This window comes from Callorhinus ursinus, unplaced genomic scaffold, assembly GCF_003265705.2.
Source record: "Callorhinus ursinus isolate GAN/ISIS: 27379988/994484 unplaced genomic scaffold, GSC_fseal_2.0 scaffold11, whole genome shotgun sequence".
Lineage (NCBI taxonomy): Eukaryota > Metazoa > Chordata > Mammalia > Carnivora > Otariidae > Callorhinus > Callorhinus ursinus.
Window position 1 is genome coordinate 25,953,394 of NW_027397073.1, and position 18,365 is coordinate 25,971,758.

The 18,365-nt window shown below is 45.2% G+C and overlaps 1 long non-coding RNA gene across 2 annotated transcripts in view; it reads right to left on the bottom strand.

Moving 5' to 3' along the window:
* Positions 1–695: 695 nt before the first annotated feature.
* Positions 696–18,365, bottom strand: part of LOC141373672 (uncharacterized) — a 32,768-nt gene continuing 15,098 nt past the window's right edge. For both annotated transcript variants that reach the window (XR_012379913.1, XR_012379912.1), the window contains exon 3: positions 696–781. This is a non-coding gene — a long non-coding RNA (uncharacterized lncRNA). The remainder of the gene's footprint in view (positions 782–18,365) is intronic.

Consider the following 18,365-nt stretch of genomic DNA (forward strand, 5'->3'; position numbering starts at 1 on the left):
CTTCATTTAAAGAAGCATAACACTTTAATTATCGTGGCACTCCAAAGGGCTAATTCAGATGAAAACTAATTGCTAGTAAAGCCTGCCTGGGTGAGGTCAGTGAGTGCTCAAGAAAGGTACAAGGAGACAATGAAACTTGGAATTAGTATGCTGGAAACATCCGAAACATATTCATTGTGTTAATAGAAATGCCAAAGTATATTAGACATTTTGGGGCTTATTATTCATATTAGTTATAATATGGAAATCAAATTTTATTTCTAAATTGCAATCAAATGATATTTTCTATTAAAACTTTAATAGCAAGCCAAATTAAGCAATGCTACGGGTTACATATTAGTAATCCAGTTTGGTTATAACTCATTTTTTTTTATTTTGTTATGAATCATCATGGGAATGAAATAAAACAAGATATTTTCCAAAATGAACTGAAAAGACTTTTCCTGAACAGAACAGAGAAACTGTTTAAGAGTTCAAATTAGTAATACTGTCTTAGTAAAATAAACAAAGACAAGCACTAATAATGAAGCTTCACATTGGTGAAAATAATCCACCATCTTCTATCACATCATCCTGCAGAACCAAGAACCACAAGGTCCTAAGAGGTCAATTAATCAAATATCCTGTCTTAAGACAAAATTGCATAAATCCTTCCTTAAAGGCTGACACCCCATTAAGAACCAACCTTGACTTACTTTTTTGTCCAAAGTGCAGTGGCCTTTCCCAAAATGTATTTGGAGTCCTCATTGCCTCTTGCACATAGTAGGTGGTCAAGAAAACCCTGATAGATTGATTTAATAAATTAATTACAGGTTAACCTCTCAAAAATGTTTATTGCTATTATATAAACACACAGCTCATCCAAAACAATACTTGGCACATAGAAGGTGTTTATAAATACAAAATCTGTTTTTCCTACTAGGCAAAGTTCAGGATAGCAGTCACTTCCCTAGTCCATTTAAAATCATTATAGGGGCGCCTGGGTGGCTCAGTCAGTTAAGTGTCTGACTCTTGATTTCAGCTCAGGTCATGATCTCTGGGTTGTGAGAAAGAGCCCTGAGTCGGCCTCCGCACTCTGCGCAGAGTTTGCCTGAGCTTCTCTCTCCCTCTCCCTCTGCCCCTCCCCCTACTCACCCTCTCTCTCTCAGATCAGTCAATAAATGAAATCTTTAAAAATCATTATTTTGGGGGCGCCTGGGTGGCTCAGCCATTAAGCTTCTGCCTTTGGCTCAGGTCCTGGGGTCAAGCCCCACATCGGGCTCCCTGCTCCGTGGGAAGCCTCCTTCTCCCTCTCCCACTCCCCCTGCTTGTGTTCCCTCTCTCGCTGTCTCTCTCTCCGTCAAATAAATAAATAAAATCTTAAAAAAAAAAAGGACTTCCTTTAAAAAAAATCATTATATTGATAATAGGTAGCATTTGAGTGGCTACCACATGCCAGGCACCGTGCCAACCTCTTTACATACACTATCACATTTATCATTCACAACAACCATAGAAATGGGAGCTACTATTAGCCCCATTTTACAGATGAGAAAAATGAGGCACTGGAAAAACAGTAACTCGCCCAAGGTTACAAAGCTTCTCATGGTAGAGCCAGACTTCAAGCCCAGCAGCCTGATGCCAGTGGCCATGCTCTAACCACTGGACCACGCAGCCTCTCACGCTCCCGGAAGTGTGCAAGAGGCACTCACCCTGGTGTGTGGAAGGCCTTGCCTTTCCCTCCAGAGCTCTGTCCAAGGATCTCCCAGGCACTCAGGGTATGGAGATTGGTTGGTTTTGCTTCAGGCTCTGGCTGTTCACCCTCCTCTACATCCTCAGAACTTGTGGGAGAGAAAGTCCCACGTACTGTTGGAATTCCCTTCCTGCCCCTCGAAGCAGAACTTCCTTCGGCCACCACAGCCCAGGAGTACAAATATGGTTATCATTAGAGTAAGTATCCAGGTGTCTCCCAGGACTCCCTTGCCCTGTAGAGATCCAGAAATAACTGACCCAGACTTTCCCAGGTCCAAAGTCCAACGGTGACCCCTGAGTTTTTGCCACGCCCTCCTGGTCCCATCTGCCTCCAGTGTCTGGGTCTCTGTATGCTCTCTGTGCGGGGTTGAATAGTGAATAATATCTCCACCTCTTTAAATTCATGCCTCTCCAGGAGCTCAGAATCTAACCTGATTTGGAGATGGTGTCTTTATGGATGTAATCAAGTTAAGGTGGGGTCCTGCTGGAGGTGGGTGGGCCCTAAATCCAATGACTGCTGTCCTTACAGGAGAGAAAGATTTGGAGACACGGGGAGAGGCCACATGGAGACTGGGGCAGTGATGGGAATGATGCATCTACAAGCCAAGGGATGCCAGGGATTGCCAGGAGCAACCAGCAGCTGGAAGAGGCGAGGAAGCATCCTTCTCTAGAGCCTTCAGAAGGAGCACAGCCCTGCAGACATCTCAACATTGAATTTCTAGCCTTCGGAACTGTGAGAGAATAAATTTCTACTGTTACAAGTCACTTGGAATGTGGTACTTTGTTACAGCAGCAGGCTGAGGTAGCTGATTCACCGTTTTCACACTTGCTGGATCCAGAAGCACACCTCCCTGAACCTGCTGCCCCCAAGTGCCAAGCTTCTCCATGAGGTCAGTGTCCAGGTAAGACTGAGTGTAGTCCTGGACCCAAGCCAAGCCCAAACTTCTGATACCAGTCCGCAAAGAGTGAAGTCCAGAAATTGAGAGTAAGCATTTAGAATCTTAGCACCAATCTGACAGAGTAATTTTATATCTGTTGACTTTAGTAACAAAAAAAATGGGACTTGTATGTTGTACATCTGCCTGTTATTTCATTTTTCTAGTAACTCATTTTTACTGTATTTTACAAAAGTATCCATCCAAGTCACATTGAAAATTAAAGAAAAAGATAGCCTGATCCTTCAACACCAAGAGTTTGAGAAACACTGGAGCGGACCCAGGCCTTTCCTGAAACAGGGCTCACTCTTCTTAGATGGCAGGAAGCAACCTAAGGAGCATTTTACGGTTTTTGTTTTCCCTTTTATAATAACAAACTCACCATTTTTCTGGCATTGATCCTGCCCTCTCCTCTGGGAACTGCTGTCAGCTCAAATGTTTGCCAAGGAGTCCCACAAGCTTCTCGAGCCACCACTGGAGGCTGGTCCATCTGCGCCAGGCCCAGGCCTCCGTGCATTTCCTGAGACCCCTTCCTTGCCCTGAGCTCACTTTCACCAGCCCTGAAGCAGCGGGACCATGTCTTACAGAGAGGTTGGTTCCCAGCTCTTGTAGTTTGCGCTCATTTTGTATTTCCCTGCAACTGTGGACCCCTCTAGCAATCAGTCTGGGGTCTCCAGGGCCTGGCAGGGCACAGCCTGAAAGCGAGGCATTGTGGGGAATCACTCCTTCCACAGACCTGGACCCTTGGAAGGGCTCCATCCCCAGCAGGTTCCTCCTCGGTGCCCCATGCTGGTAGACTGGGGAGGGCCTTTCCTCTCACCCCAAGCATTCACCAGCGTGCCTAAGCTTCCGTTGCCTACCCAGCTAAGGCCAGCAGGGGCCCTGCTGCATGCCCGGACACCAAGCCGTGGCAACAGCAGTCATGATGGTGGTTGCCAGCCAGCGGTCAAGCGCCATACCATTTAACTCACTTACGCTCACAACATCCCCGCGTGGCAGATGCTATTGTTAACTCATTTTACAGACGACAAAACTGAGAACCTGCCCAAGGTTACCAGCAAGCAAGGGGCAAAGCAGTGATTCAACTGTGAGCTCTATGCCTCCAGAGACCACCCCCAATAGCCCCAGTGCACCCCGCCTCTCAGCTCTCATCCTCCAGTTGGACCAGACACCAGCGCAGAGCACATGAGCTCACTTCTAACAGAGCACACCCTCCATGACTTTGGAGAGTTCACAGCATGCCCCAGCCCCCTTTGTCTGACAGGAAAGATTTCAATGTCATGCAAAAATCCACTGTCTACTGGGCTTCAGGAGGCACAAGCTTGCTCTCACCTGTTTGCCTCCCCCACTCACATCTCCTCTCTTTGGCCCCATTGACCAACCTCCACTCCTCGCAGGTGAGCCCCAGAGCACCTCCCACAGCGGGCAGGTGATGATGTTGGGAGCGTCAGGACTGTCAAGGAGAAGAATGACCACCCTCCTCTGGCCAATGCCTTAAATGTCCTCTTTAGGCTGTTTGTTCGTCTGCTGGAGATAGGAGCCGGTGATAATAAAAATCATGCATCTTTGCTGGAAAAAATGTCAAACTATACAAAAGCATGGAGAGGAAATAATTAAAGCTCCTTCTATTCCTCCCTCCTTCACCTTCCCCACTTCCGGCCCTGGGTCATCGGCCCTCCATGGATGAGTCCTCCCCACTGCCCCCCACAGCCCCAACTCGCACTTCAGAGGGGGGGGATTGAAGGCAGTCAGGAAAGAACCCGGGGGGCCACGTGTCTGGTTGAGGACAAGGTGGTCTCAGGTGGGGGGCAGGGGGGAGGGTTGGTGCACAACGGGGAGGCGAGAGTCCCGCCCATGAAATTTGCAAACTTCACACTTTTGCCAATGTCTGAGCCTAAAAAAAAAAAAAAAAGAAGGAAGAGAGGATGGCCTGCCAGAAGTCCGGATACAGTCAGTGCTGGAAGGAATCCTAGAGGGCACAGGGGGGCAAGACTCTGGCCAAGAAACCCCTGAAGCAGCCGGCCACCCCAACACACAGCCTCTCCACCTGTCTCCTCTGTCCTTGAGCACTTACAACAGGTAATGATACACTCAAACCTCCCCCTCTCCCTCCCTCGATCTTCCCCCCTTCTTTCCTGTTCCTTCTCTCCTCTCTCTCCCTCTCTCTCTCTCTCATACTTCTCACTTCCCAGTCTTAAAATCAGATCATGATTCGATCTAAAAACCTTCTGTCTTCGGAGCTGTCCGCCTTTGCCCTTCCACGGGTTAACAATCCTGGCCGAGAACCCTGGCTGAGGCAGCTCGACAGAGCCCACAGAGCCGTGGGAAGGATGCCTGCCTAATTCCCTCACTATTAGCCTACGGAGAGAATCACTACAGATAATAATCTCCCTCCCCTTCTACCTCCCCCAAACTAAGAAAAAAACCAACCTGTCATTTTCCCCTCCCCCGGGGTTCCACTGCGCTTCCCTTCAGAATCGGGAGTAAATTATTGCCAAAGAAGGGTTCATTAAGAATAAATAATAATTTGCACCTCTCATGCACCTTTTGTCTAAGTATCTCAAAGTGCTTCACTTAATTAATTAATTAAGAGAATTAATTAATTCGGAAAACACTCTTGGAGGGAGGGAAGGCATACTTAATGACACCTGTTTTCCAGATGAGTAAACTGAGGCCCAAAGCAATGGGCTCAAGGTCACAATGGGAAAAGTGGCAAAATGGGGTTGGGGCGGGGTGTAGGGGTGAGACTAGCTTTGCTCCAACATGCTAAGGCTTGAGCACCAAGAGGTCAAGGCAGGGTAGGGCAGGGTGGGCCCCGGAGGAAGGGAGCTGGAGGTTGGGGAGAAGAAAGCTGAGGTGGTGACCCTAGAAGCCGAAACAAAGAGCGCCACAGAGGCTGTTGGGGTGAGTCCAGGTAAACACCAGGTGCTATGGCCCGGGGGTCAGAGGCTCTCAATCTAGAACCCAGGCTGGGTAGGCTCCCAACAAAGGGCCCGAGCCCTTCACAGGCCAAGCAGAAGATTTGAGTGACAGGCACAGGGCTCCCCTGGTAAGTTGGTGGTTGATACACAATTAAATGCTTCTGAGCCACCAGCACCTCCCTAGATGCTCCTTAGTGGGCCTAGAGCTAATCAGAGCATGGGGCTCTTTGTCTGCATGTGGGGTGAGCAGGCTCCCCTGCTAGATCAGGTGAGTGAGAGACAGAGTCAGCATTCCCCGAACACCCTCCCCACCAGGCTAGCCCCTGGGATGCCCCCCGCCAGCCCCTTGTCAACATCCCGGACACCCCATCCACTGCTCTGGGCTCCAAGTCCCAACATCACCTCGCTGACTTTTGTCCAAACAGGAGACAGGGCAGCAAGTAGCTTCCAGCAGTCCCCAACACTCTGCATGTCCCCCTTGTGCTTGTCCAATCTGTGGCCTCTGACCATCTAGCCCTGAGTCCCCAGCTGCTCCCAGCCAAGCTAATTAGGCCACATGTGCACGCACCCCCACACGTACACATACACGCAGACCCCCATGAACATGCACGGCACTACAAATTAACAACCCAAGCTTGTCTTTTTCATTGTGTTTTTATTATGATGCTCCTCAGTGATGTTTTTAAATGAATTTTGAATAGGCCCCGTAATTTGGTTTGTTCTACATTGCAGTACAAGTGTGAGGGCCCCACAGGAATTGCTGCGAGGAATACAATATTATGTGAGCATGGCTTCTGCCTGCTTTCTGCTTCCTCATAATTAAGCTTTATTGAGTTGTAAAATGAATAACAATTAAAAAAACCTGTTTATTGATCCAGGTGCGACACGCAGACATATAAGAAAACTTTCTCCAATTCCTGACCTCACCAAGTGGCCCTGGGCTCACGTCTGCTTTCGCACCCTTCAATTTCGGTTACAAGCAATGGATTCCCTTCAGCTGCAGGTGGATCTTTCTCTGACACCATGAAGCACCATGAAGGGAACCCTAACTAGAGCTTGTCAAGGGAAGAAGTCAGCGGAGATTCTAGGGACTCCTGATGTACTTCTTCTTGACACCCACAATTCTGTTCCTTGGGAAGTCTACCATTTTGGTAAATTGTGCCCTATTAACATGCAATTAACCTCAGGGAGAAATAGCATATTATGGCCTCATAAAATCTGACAGCCTAACAGGACTTAGATGTCGGATTCTTTCAGGGAAATGTCCAGCCAGAAGGTCTCTGTGAAAGTGAAACTTTACTCATATGAATCAGCGTTGCTACAGGGATGGCTCAGAGCACAGGGCAGCATCTGGTGATGATCAGTCTGGAAGTGGCCAGGTGGGTGCTGACTCCAGCTGGTCTGAGCAGCAGAAGGTCAAGAAGAGGAACAGAGCACCTGAGAGGTACAAAGGGAGGTGGGAAGGGCCCTGAGATATACCTTCCCCGGCTGTCTTCCTTCTTGTCAGAGATACCAAGAAACTAGCCAGCTTAAAATAGCTGGGAAATCCAGATGGAGACTTTGGTTGGGGCGGGGAGTAAGGGTGAGACTAGCTTTGCTCCAACATGCTAAGGCTCAGGCACCAAGAGGACAGAGCAGGGCAGGCCTGGGAGGAGAGGAGCTGGAGGTTATAGGGCTACACCTAATTATCCTAATTCCCAGGTCCAAACTAGGTTTCCAGACTGAACCCAACTCAACAGTCACCTTGTTTAACAAGCAATTGCAGACTTTAGGGGATCTCACAAGTGAAACTGTGTGGAAGAAAGAACTCTAACTTGGGGGGGGAGGTGTAGCCTCACATGGACCCCCCACATACCAATAGGGAAGGATCGGAATCTGCAGAGTCAAGGGCTCAACCTATTAGAATATATATCACAGTGTACTCTGGATGCAAATCCTGGCCAGGAAGTGAAGGCTCCTTCTATTCCGGATGACCCTGGGCAGTTCCAGCCCTGGCCACCCTGCAGAGGAAAGACTGCTGGGACCAGGACTCTGCGCCAGATTCTGTTCACAGGTGCTCTGGGGAGCTTTGGGAGTGCCTCTCCAGATGGTGACGGCACTTTCGGCAAACACTGTGGGACCCTTAGTTGCTGAAAAAGCAAGGCTCCTGGCAGAAGAGCTGGAAGTCAGAAGAGGAAGTGGCAGCTAGTGCTAAGCATGGTTGACATGTCAATTCAGGCTGCTGTAACAGAATATCATAGACTGGGGGGCTTAAACAACAGAAATTTATTTTTCATAGTTCTGAAGGCTGGAAGTTCAAGGTCGGGGTGCCGGCATGGTCGGGCTCTGGGGAGAACCCACTGTGTTTTGCTGCCTTCTTTCTGTGCCCTCACATGTCGAAGAGAAAATGCTCTGGTCCCTTTATCTCATTATAAGTGTACTAATCTCATCATGGGAGCTCTACCCTCACGAATTCATCTAACCCTAACTACCTCCCAAAGGCCCACCTCCAAATACCATTATGCTGAACATTAGAGTTTCAACATAACGTATTTTGGGGACACGGCAACACCCGCTGGCAGCCCATGAGCACATGCTCCAGTTCTCTGCCCTGTCACTTCCCCTCACAAAGATAAGTCATGGGTGGGTAAGGGGATTGCTCCTCTCCCTCCCCCTCCAATTCTTTCAGTGTTGTCCCTTGCGCCTTGTGTGTCCTCCAAGGCTGTCACCAATGTTCATTTTGCCCTAAGTGGCAATGCCAGGGAATGCAGAGAGGTTCTCATGGTATGACTGGCTGAGAAACCCAAACATCCCCTCCCCAGGATGGCCCTGGATCCCACCCTCGGTGACCCACCTGGAGATACCTGGCTATGTCAGATCTAGCTATGTTACTACATTTCCATTTTGCTCTTTGGTTGGTTGGTTGGCTGGTCAGCATGTTTTGTAACAGGTATGGTGTTTCTAGTCAAGGTCTTAGATGTTTCCCCTGGATTTTACCAACACCCTGTCACTCATCCAGAGCTGTGTGAATCTACCCTTGGTGACTTATACCCCCGTCTCACAGGGAGGCAGAAACTGAGACAAATTATAGTCCCCAGGAAAACAAATAATGGTGAAAAGGACTGGACACCTGCCCTGATGTATACGGCCGCCACACCTGTGTGGAAAAGACCTAGAGAAAGTTCTAGAAGTCAAATGGTCTCCAGCCATGACATCCCTCTCCACTGAAGCCTCCTAGCCCAAGGAAGGACCCCTAAAACTTATTAGGTAGTTCCACAGCAAGGACGTTATAACTAGGCCAAAGGGGTGGTCCCTTCAGAAACCAATGGCCCATGCCTAACACAGGCAAGGGAGGCAAAGGGAAAGGGACAAAGATTAAGTTCAAGCAACTCTAGAATCTGCTGGCTCTTCCCAGCCTTGTAGGGCGTTAGCTTGCTCCCTTCCACCTTCTGAGCAGACAGAGTACTTTTGTATGTATACTTCATCTAGTAATAAGAGCCACCAGATCCTGGGCACTTAGTATGAAAAGGGCCCTCTGCTAACATTTAATTTATCCTCTTTCAAGCCTCACAACAACCCTGTGAGAATGGTCCATCCTTGACCTCATTTCACAGAGGAAGAAACTGGGCTTAGAGAGGTTCTAAGAACATGTCAAACATGCCTGCTTGGAATGTGAATCAGTCTGACTCCAGACCCAACGACACACTATCCTGGTGCCGTTCTTGTGGATGTACTTTCTTCCCAGGGACAAGAACTGCCTCTTCACATGCATCCTCCCGGTCAGCAAAGCCCCATCCTTGGGTCATGCCAAGGACCACGGCAGGTACCACTAGCACATAGTTCTGCAATGTTGCTGTCTTTGACAACAGGTCTCTGGACTCAAACTGTGGTTTTATTTTGGCAGAAAAGCCCATGCAGAATTCAATGGGCCTCATCCCTGAATATACAGAACAAAATTAAAGTGCTGGCATTCTAGTTTCTGGTTCTGCATATAAGGAGCTTAGAAGTCACCACTCCATCCTAACAAGTAAAAACCTAAACAGATTGGAAAATCAGAAATTCTTCTTGGATCTCTAAGAACAAGGAGGACACAGGACAAACCACTGTCCCTGAGCATGGAGAGACAGAGAGGAAAAGACATGGAGTCACAAGTGGAAACCACCCTGAGAACCAGCGCTGGAGTAGGAAAACCTGAACTGGAATTGATGAATTGCTGGAAGTTCAATGTGGACAAGTCTGAGAGCTAAAAACTCCAGGTAGATCCACTCATACAGGGGTCCCCACAGTTCTGTGAGACTGATCTCCAGGAGCTTGGCCAGGTTCTTACAGTAAATATCCCCTGGTGCTTCCAGCAGGGGGCGGGGAAAAGGAACAATTATGAAATAAGCCAGAGCACTCTGTTCTTCTTAACAAGGCCAGCTATCAGGGGGAACTAGTTAACCAGAACCTAACCTGCTGGGGTATTATCAAAGCCTGACTGGCTTGGGGGAAGGGAAATACCCAGCTCCAGCCAACTCTAGCCTACCATGGGGGAAAATGGAAATACCTGACTCCAGGCAGCTCTAGCCATCCCTTTCCACCTAAAAGGGGTGGGAAGGTGGGGGGAAAGAACCTGAGAAATTTTTGTGAAGTTAACAGTCCACAGGCATAGGGTCACTAAAAGACTGGGACTTAATCATAGGACTATAGAATGCTTGTTCTCCCCTACCCCCACCCCCAACCTCACCACACTATTACTAAAGGCCTCTTTACAACAGTTCCTTTTACCTGGTACATCATGTCTGGCTATCAAGAAAAATTGCAACGTATACCAAAAGGCAGAAAAACAAAATTTGAAGAGACAGAGAAACTGTCAGAGCCAGACATGACAAGGATGTTGAAATTATCAGACCAAGAATTTAAAACAACTATGATTAATATGCTAAGGACTCTAATGGATAAAGTAGACAGCATGTAAGAACAGACGGGGGATATAAGCAGAGAGGTGGAAATCCAAAGAAAGAACCAAAAAGAAATGCTAGAGATAAAAAACATTATAGCAGAAATGAAGAATGCCTTTGATGTACTTACTAGTAGACTGGATATGACTGAAGAGGGAATCTCTTGAGGTTGAGGATACAGCAACAGACACCTCCAAAACTGATAAGCAAAGAGAACAAAGACTGATGCAGCCAGAGAGAATACCTGAGGACTGCAGGACACCTACAAAACATGTAACATACACAAAATGAGAATACCAGGAAGGGGAGAAAGAGAGAAAGGAAAAGAAGAAGTACTTGAAATAATAATGACTGAGACTTTTCCCAATTTAATGTCAGACACCAAACCATAAATCCAGGAATCTCAAGGAACACCAAGCAGGAGAAATGTCAAAAACAAAAACAAAAACTACACCTAGACATATTATTTTCAAACTACAGAAAATGAAAGATAAACCAAAAGTCCTGAAGGAAGGCAGAGGGAAAGAACACCTTACCTACAAAGGAACAAAGGTAAGAATTATACCCAACTTCTCCCCAGAAACCCTACAAACAAGAAGAGAGTGGGGTGGAATATTTAAAGTGTTGAGAGAAACAAACCACCAACCCAGAATTCTGTACCCTACAAAATTATCCTTCAAAAGTAAAAAAGAAATAAAGCCTTGCTCAGACAAACAAAAATTTAGGGAATTTGTTTCCAGAAGGTCTATCTTGCAAGAAATGTTAAAAACTCTTTAGAGAGAAGGAAAATATTATAGTTCAGGAACTTGGAATCACATAAGGGAGGGAGAGCATTGGAGAAAAAAATAAGTAAAAGTAGAATAAAAATTTATTTTCTTATTCTTAGTTAACAGGTAACAGTTTGTTCAAAATAATAGTAGCGCCTGCGTTGGTGGTATAGTGGTGAGCATAGCTGCCTTCCAAAATAATAGTAGCGATAATGTATTCAATTACATATGTTTATGTATATATCTTATGTGTGAGTATTTATGTGTGCTTAACTATAAGTGAAATGAATGACAGCAATGATACAAGGGATGGGAAGGAGGAATTAGGATTATTCTGCCATTATAAGGTACTCACATGACCCATGAAGTGCTATAGTGTTATTTGAAAGTGGCCTTGTGTTTGCTGTAAATGTATATTGAAAACTCTAGGGCAACCACTAAAAAAGAAGTAAAAAATGAAGTATAACTGATATGCTAAGAAAGGAAAGAAAATAGAATTGCATAAAATGCTCAACTAAGACCACAAAAGGCATAGAAAGAATGGAAGACAAAAATAAGAATAAAGAGCAACAAATAGAAAACAGTAACAAATATAATAGGTATTAATCCAACTCCATCAAAATCACTTTGAATAATCAGTGGTCTAAATGCACCAATTAGACGACAGACATTGTCAGAGTGGATCAAAAAATATAACCCAACTATATGTTTCCCACAAGAAATCCATTTTAAATATAAAGACACATATAGACTAAAAGTAAATGGATGGAAAAAATACACCATGCTGGCACTAATCAAAAAGAAAGGAGTAGCTGTCTTACTTTCAGACAGAGCAACTTCAAAGCAAAGGTAGTTATCAGGGATACATAAGGCATAAAATGGCCAATTCTCCAAGAAGTTGTAACAAACTTTGACATTAATGTGCCAAACGACAGGGTGTCAAGCTACAGAAGGCAAAAACTGAAAGAAAACAGATGAATCCACTGCCATAGTTGAAGACTTCAACACCCCTCTATCAGAAATAGATCCAAAAGGAAGAAAATCAGTAAGGATGTAGTTGAATTCAACAACACCATCAATCAGCTAGATATAATTGACATTTATAGACTACTTTATCCAACAAAAACAGAATACGTATTCTTCCAAGCTCACATGAACTTTCACCAAACTAGACCACATTATGGGCCATAAAGCACACCTTAACAAATTTAAAAGAATAGAAATCAAATAATGTCTGATATCAGACTTACAACGGAATTATATTAGAAATCAACAAAAGAAAGGTAAGTGAAAAATCCTAAAACAACACACTTCTAAATAACACATGGACCAAAGAAGAAATATCAAGAGAAATTAGAATATATTTTGAACTAAATAAAAAAAATGAAAATATAGCTTATCAAAATTTGTGGGATGTAGCCAAAGTAGTGCTTAGAGGGAAATGTATAGCATTGAATATACATATTAGAAAAGAAGAAGTCTCTAAGATCAATAATCTAAGTTTCCACCTTAGGAAACCAGACAAAGAAGAGCAAATTAGATCCAAAGTAAGCAGAAGAAAACAAATAATAAGAATTAGAGCAGAAACCAATGAAATTTAAAATAGGAAATCAATAGAGAAAATCAACCAAAAATTGGCTTTTGAAAAGATCAATAAAATCAACATGCCTCTAGCCAGGCTATCATTAATAATAATAATAATAATAATAATAATAATAATAACAAAACAACAATAATAATTTCTCCCATTGACAAAGGAGAAAAAACAGTACAATGGAGCAAAGACCCTTTTCAACAAATGGTAGTGGAACACCTGGACATTTCTATGCAAGGAAAATGAATCTAAACACAGACCCTACACCTTTCACAAAAATTAACTCAAAACGGATCATGGACCTAAATGTAAAACACAAAACTATAAAGGTATAAAGCTTCTAATAGATAACATAGCAAAAATCCTAAAGGACCTTGGGTGTGGCAGTGACTTTTTTTTTAAAGATTTTATTTATATATTTGAGAGAGAGAGGGAGCATGAGTGGGGGGAGGGGCAGAGGGAGAGGGAGAAGCAGACTCCCCATTGAGTGGGGAGCCCAACATGGTGCTGATCCCAGGACCCTGAGATCATGCCCTGAGCCGAAGTCAGACGCTTAACCAACTGAGCCACCCAGGCGCCCCAACAATGACTTTTTAGATACAACACTACAGACACAATCCATGAGAGAAACAACTGATGAGCTGGATAGCATTAAAATTAAAAACTTCTGCTCTGTAAAAGACAGTGTCAAGAATGAGAATGAGAAGACCAGCCAGAGTGGGAGAAAATACTTGCAAAAGGCACATCTGATAAAGGACAGTTATCCAAAATGTACAAAGAGCTCTTAAAATCCAACAATAAAAAAACAGATTTTTTTTTAATGAGCCAAAGACCTTAACAAACACCTCATCAGAGAAGATATACAGATGTCAAAAAAGCATATGAAAAGACGCTCCACATCATATGTCATATGATTAGAATGGTCAAACTCCAGAACACTGACAACACCAAATGCTGACAAGGATGTGGAGCAACAGGAACTCTCATTCATTGCTGGTGGGAACCCAAAATGGTAGAGTGCTTTGGAAGACAGTTTGGTGGTTTCTTGCAAAACAAAACATACTCTTACCATATAATCCTGCAATAATACTCCTTGGTATTGACCTAAAATAAATGAAAATTTAACATCCACACAAAAACCTTCACGTGCACATTTATAGCAACTTATTCCTAATTATCAAAACTTGGAAGCAACCAAACGTCCTTCAGTATTTGAATGGATAAACAAACTGTGGTACCTCAGACAAATGAAATATTATTTGATACTAAAAAGAAATGAGCTTTCAAGCCATAAAAAGACATGAGGATCCTTAAATGCATACTACTAAGTGAAGGAAGCCAATTTGAAAAGGCTACATATTGTATGATTCCAACTACATGATTGGAAAAGGCAAAATGATGATGACAGTCAAAAGATCAGTGGTTGCCAAGGGTTGGCAGGGAGTGGGCAATAAAACGGAGCACAGAAAATGTTTAGGGCAGTGAAACTCGTCTCTATGATACTCTAATGTCATTATACATTTGTCCAAACCCATAGAATGTACACCACCAAGAGTGAGCCCTAATGTGAACTATGGACTTCGGGTGATAATGATGTGTCACTGTGTATTCATTCATTACAACAAATGTCCCACTCTGGTGAGGGGTGTTGATAATGGTGGAGACTATGCATGGGTAGGGGAAGGGAGTATATGGGAAATCTCTGTACATCCCAGTCAGTTTTGCTGCGAACCTAAAACTGCTTTTTAAAAAATAGTCTTTAAAAAAAAGAGAGACACTGCTACAAGCAGTCACCTGCAAAGCCCGTAGCTACATAAGGGGAAAGATATTAAAGACTGAGTAGAAAGGTGGCATGTATCTGTCAAGTTCAGAGTGTGCATATCTGCACACAAGTGTACACTTTTATACCTCCTACTCACTTGGCATGTCACAAAGTGCTTCACACATGAGAGCCCTGCAGATATTGGAAGACTGGCGTCTATCTCATGTTTTCTATGATGTTAGGGTGTGCACGCTCATGTGTATATTATATATGTATGTGCATGTATGTATACAAATTGTGGGTGCACATAAATTTATAGGTGTGCAAATGTGTTGATTTGGTGAACTATTTTTGCAAGCCGTATGCCTGTATTTATGCATGCATGTTGGGCATGCATATATATGTATCTGTGGGTATGTATGTGGGTGTGAATAATGATATTTCGGCTAGCAGTGAAGACAGGACAAGCAGATGGATAAACTTCTGAATGACTGGCAAGGCATGAAGATCTGAGTGTCCAGGTGGGTTCACTTCTGAGAAGTGAGGCCTGTAGGCACCCAGCACTGAAATAACCCCCTCACCAAGGGCACTGCCATAGGGAGGGAGCTGGCGTCAAGGCCACATAGGCTCATAACCCTGGATTGCCGGGGCAGCTGGGCTCTGGCCAAGGCAGCTCGCCAGGGGAGCAGAGCTCAGAGGCATCAGGCACAGGCTGACCCAGCGGCCAGGGCTGGAGGGAAAGTCAATGTGCAAGTAGGCTGCAGGGTGTGATGTCCCTGGGGGCCCCTTCCCTCCTCACCTCCAGATTTGCCCCCTGGGAGCTGGGAGGAGGCAGACTCGTGGATTTATGTCAGCCCTGTCTATGAGGAGTGCCCTGGGTGGAATGTCTGAAGCCAGCCATGTGACATTCTACTCTCTCTGGTCATGAGGAAACAGTCTCAGAAGGGCTTGTCCCAGGTCACCCAGCAATCAGTCTAGCCCAGCACATAGTATTCGAGAAAGGATTATTGATGAGTTCGTAAGTGAAGAAATGAGTGGCAGGATGAATGAAAGGGAGAAAGGGAAGAGGAAGGATTAACTGAGTAGATAATAGGGGCCGTCTTGAACTTTTGACACTCTACTCCTTATTCCAAAAGAGGGAAACAAGAGATGCCTAGTAGAGATGGATTCATTAAAAATGGGGAACTTGATCTCTTTTCTGAGGGCAAGAGAAGGCATGGAAGGAGTACACTCGACATATTGGGTTTTCATATGTGACTATTTTGAGGTATATTTGTGAGTATAAAGGAGAGTTTTATGTGGATTGTGTATTTGGGCATATGAATGCTACCCGGAATAAAGGGGGACCAAAAAAAAAAATACTTGCTGAAGTCAAAGTTTACCTAAGGTGATCACAAACAACCAAGATGGATTCATTCATTCCACAGCCATGGTCAACGCTGAGCTGGGAGCTATGGTGGATGCCACAACAGATCAGACCCACACTAGACCCTGAAGGAATGAGGTCTGTCTGCCAACATTAGGATCAAGGGAGAGATTGCAGTGAGCCGAGAGGGAGATACAGGTGAGGGGCAAAAGGAGTTAGGAGAAGCCAGGAGGCGATATGGGGAGTTGGGGTCCGGGGGGGGCGCATGCAGGTGCCTGGGTGAAGGGCTTCTACAGCTGCGCATTGGGTTTTTGGCTCACACAGATGGCTGTGTTGGGTGCTTGTTATATAAGGAGCATTGCTACCACGATTTCTGGCTTCCTTCCATCATTCTGAAGGGTGTTAGTAGAAGGTCAGAGGTGGGGTGACTGCATAATTTATCGTCCAAATTGGGACACTCGGAAGTGAAAGAGGGCATGATTAGTGACGATGCCTGACAGATAGAACAATCTGAAAGTGTTGTGTGCAAACTGGGGCTTGTCCTGGAGGCCCCGGCAGTGGCAGCGTGGACAGAGGAGACCCTGTGCCACCCCCCTTCCAGAATATGGGTGGGGCCCCATTCCACTCAGCACTGAGGCTGACCCATGGGGCAGGGGCCAGTGCTCAGGAGGACAAAGTGGGAGAAAAGGCTCCTGGGGCCTCAGATGTCCTGCGGCCCCACAGCCGGGTTTGGCACTCAGGGCCTTCTGCGGTCAGCACGCCTGCCACCTTAGCCCAGGATCTTAGCACTTACTCAGCCCACTGTAGCACCGCTGTTTCCCCCACGCCCCCCCAACACACCCATGCCACCCTGGGGGGCCGGCTCTAATGGATCACTTGCATTATCTCCCTCATTACTGCTTAAATATTTATCAGACTATTATGTATTTAGTGGCCAGGAGCAGGGAGTGGAAGGGGCAGAAGGCAGAACTGCTTGGGCCAGATGCAAGGGTTAATTACAGATTGGATAAATCCCCTCCCCCGGTTTAAAAATTAAATAAATAAACACAGTTGGGAGATTGAAAGGGGACTGCTACTTACATGTAAGGAAGTCCAGAGCAGCCTAATTCAGGTTATAGTGTCTCCCAGCGCCTCATTTTAGTACCTTGCCTTCCCTTCCCCTACCTGCAAACCTATGGGCTGCCTGAGCCTTAAACCAGCTTCTAATTAAAACCCGTACTTCCATTTTTGCTCCTCCAGCAACCAGTGTGTGGGAAAATTCAAGCTATCCTAGAACCGGAGTCAACATCCGCCTCATAAAAGAAGTTCTGAAGGTAACTCCAGGGTTGGCACTGTGAAATATTGTTCATTATAACGAAGCAGCTGAGATAATGCTGTTTTCTAATTTCCCTTTCTCAGTCAGAAATTAAATAAAAAGTCATGTCTAAATTACAATACTGGATTGAGATCAGATGAGGGCCCCATGCAGAGAGCTCATGATCTATCCTTCCCACATTTCACAGCCATTAAAAAAGATTATCGCCGGTTTTCCCCTCCCTTTTCTTTGAGGCCATTTACATTTGTTCTGAACTCTCACTGTGTTTTATTCGAATCTCTTAAAAGTGCCAGTGCACATAATAAGTCAATCACAAACTTAAATTAAGAAAAAAAACAAAACAGGCACCCGGGCAAAGTAGGGTTCTGAACTCCAAGAGCAGCTACCTAGCAAGTCCCTAACTTGGCTGTTAACCCTCACCTCCCTGGCCCCGCACTGTGGCCCACTGCCCGCCTGGCAGAGTCTGCTGGGAGAGTGAGGGCCGAGAGGGCTCCCTCCATGCAAAACTGGCCTGCCTTTCTGCAGCCCTCCCTTGCAGCTGAAATGCCCCTTGGACCAAATGAAAATGCTGGACCAGCTGGTAAAGTGTATTTAAAAAAATGCTAATGAGCCTTTACTATTAAATGTAATCGAGCACTTGTTTGACTATTCAATGTGAGGAAGAGAAGAACATTGGAACATCCTGTCAGTCGTAATACAAGTTGTTGGTATTCCCAGAATGTTGCACAAAATGTTGGAGCTGAAAATCGTTACTTTTGATGGAATTTGTTACCCACCATCATTATGAATCATTTTTACTGCGTGCAAGTGGCTTCGAATCAATCACTCAGATAGTATGAATGAGCACCTACTATGTACAAGGCACCGTGCAGGGCTGAACACGGGATGATGTATTCCAGAGTCCTGTGATCAGGGATCCTGAGACACTAACTGCACATGCATGCTCACTCTTCAGCCGAGACAAGAGCACATTTTGATTTTAAAAAGCAGCGCAAATTACTATAAGTTCAGGACACAGATCAGGCCTGAGCACAGATTCTAGAAGTTCAAGGAAG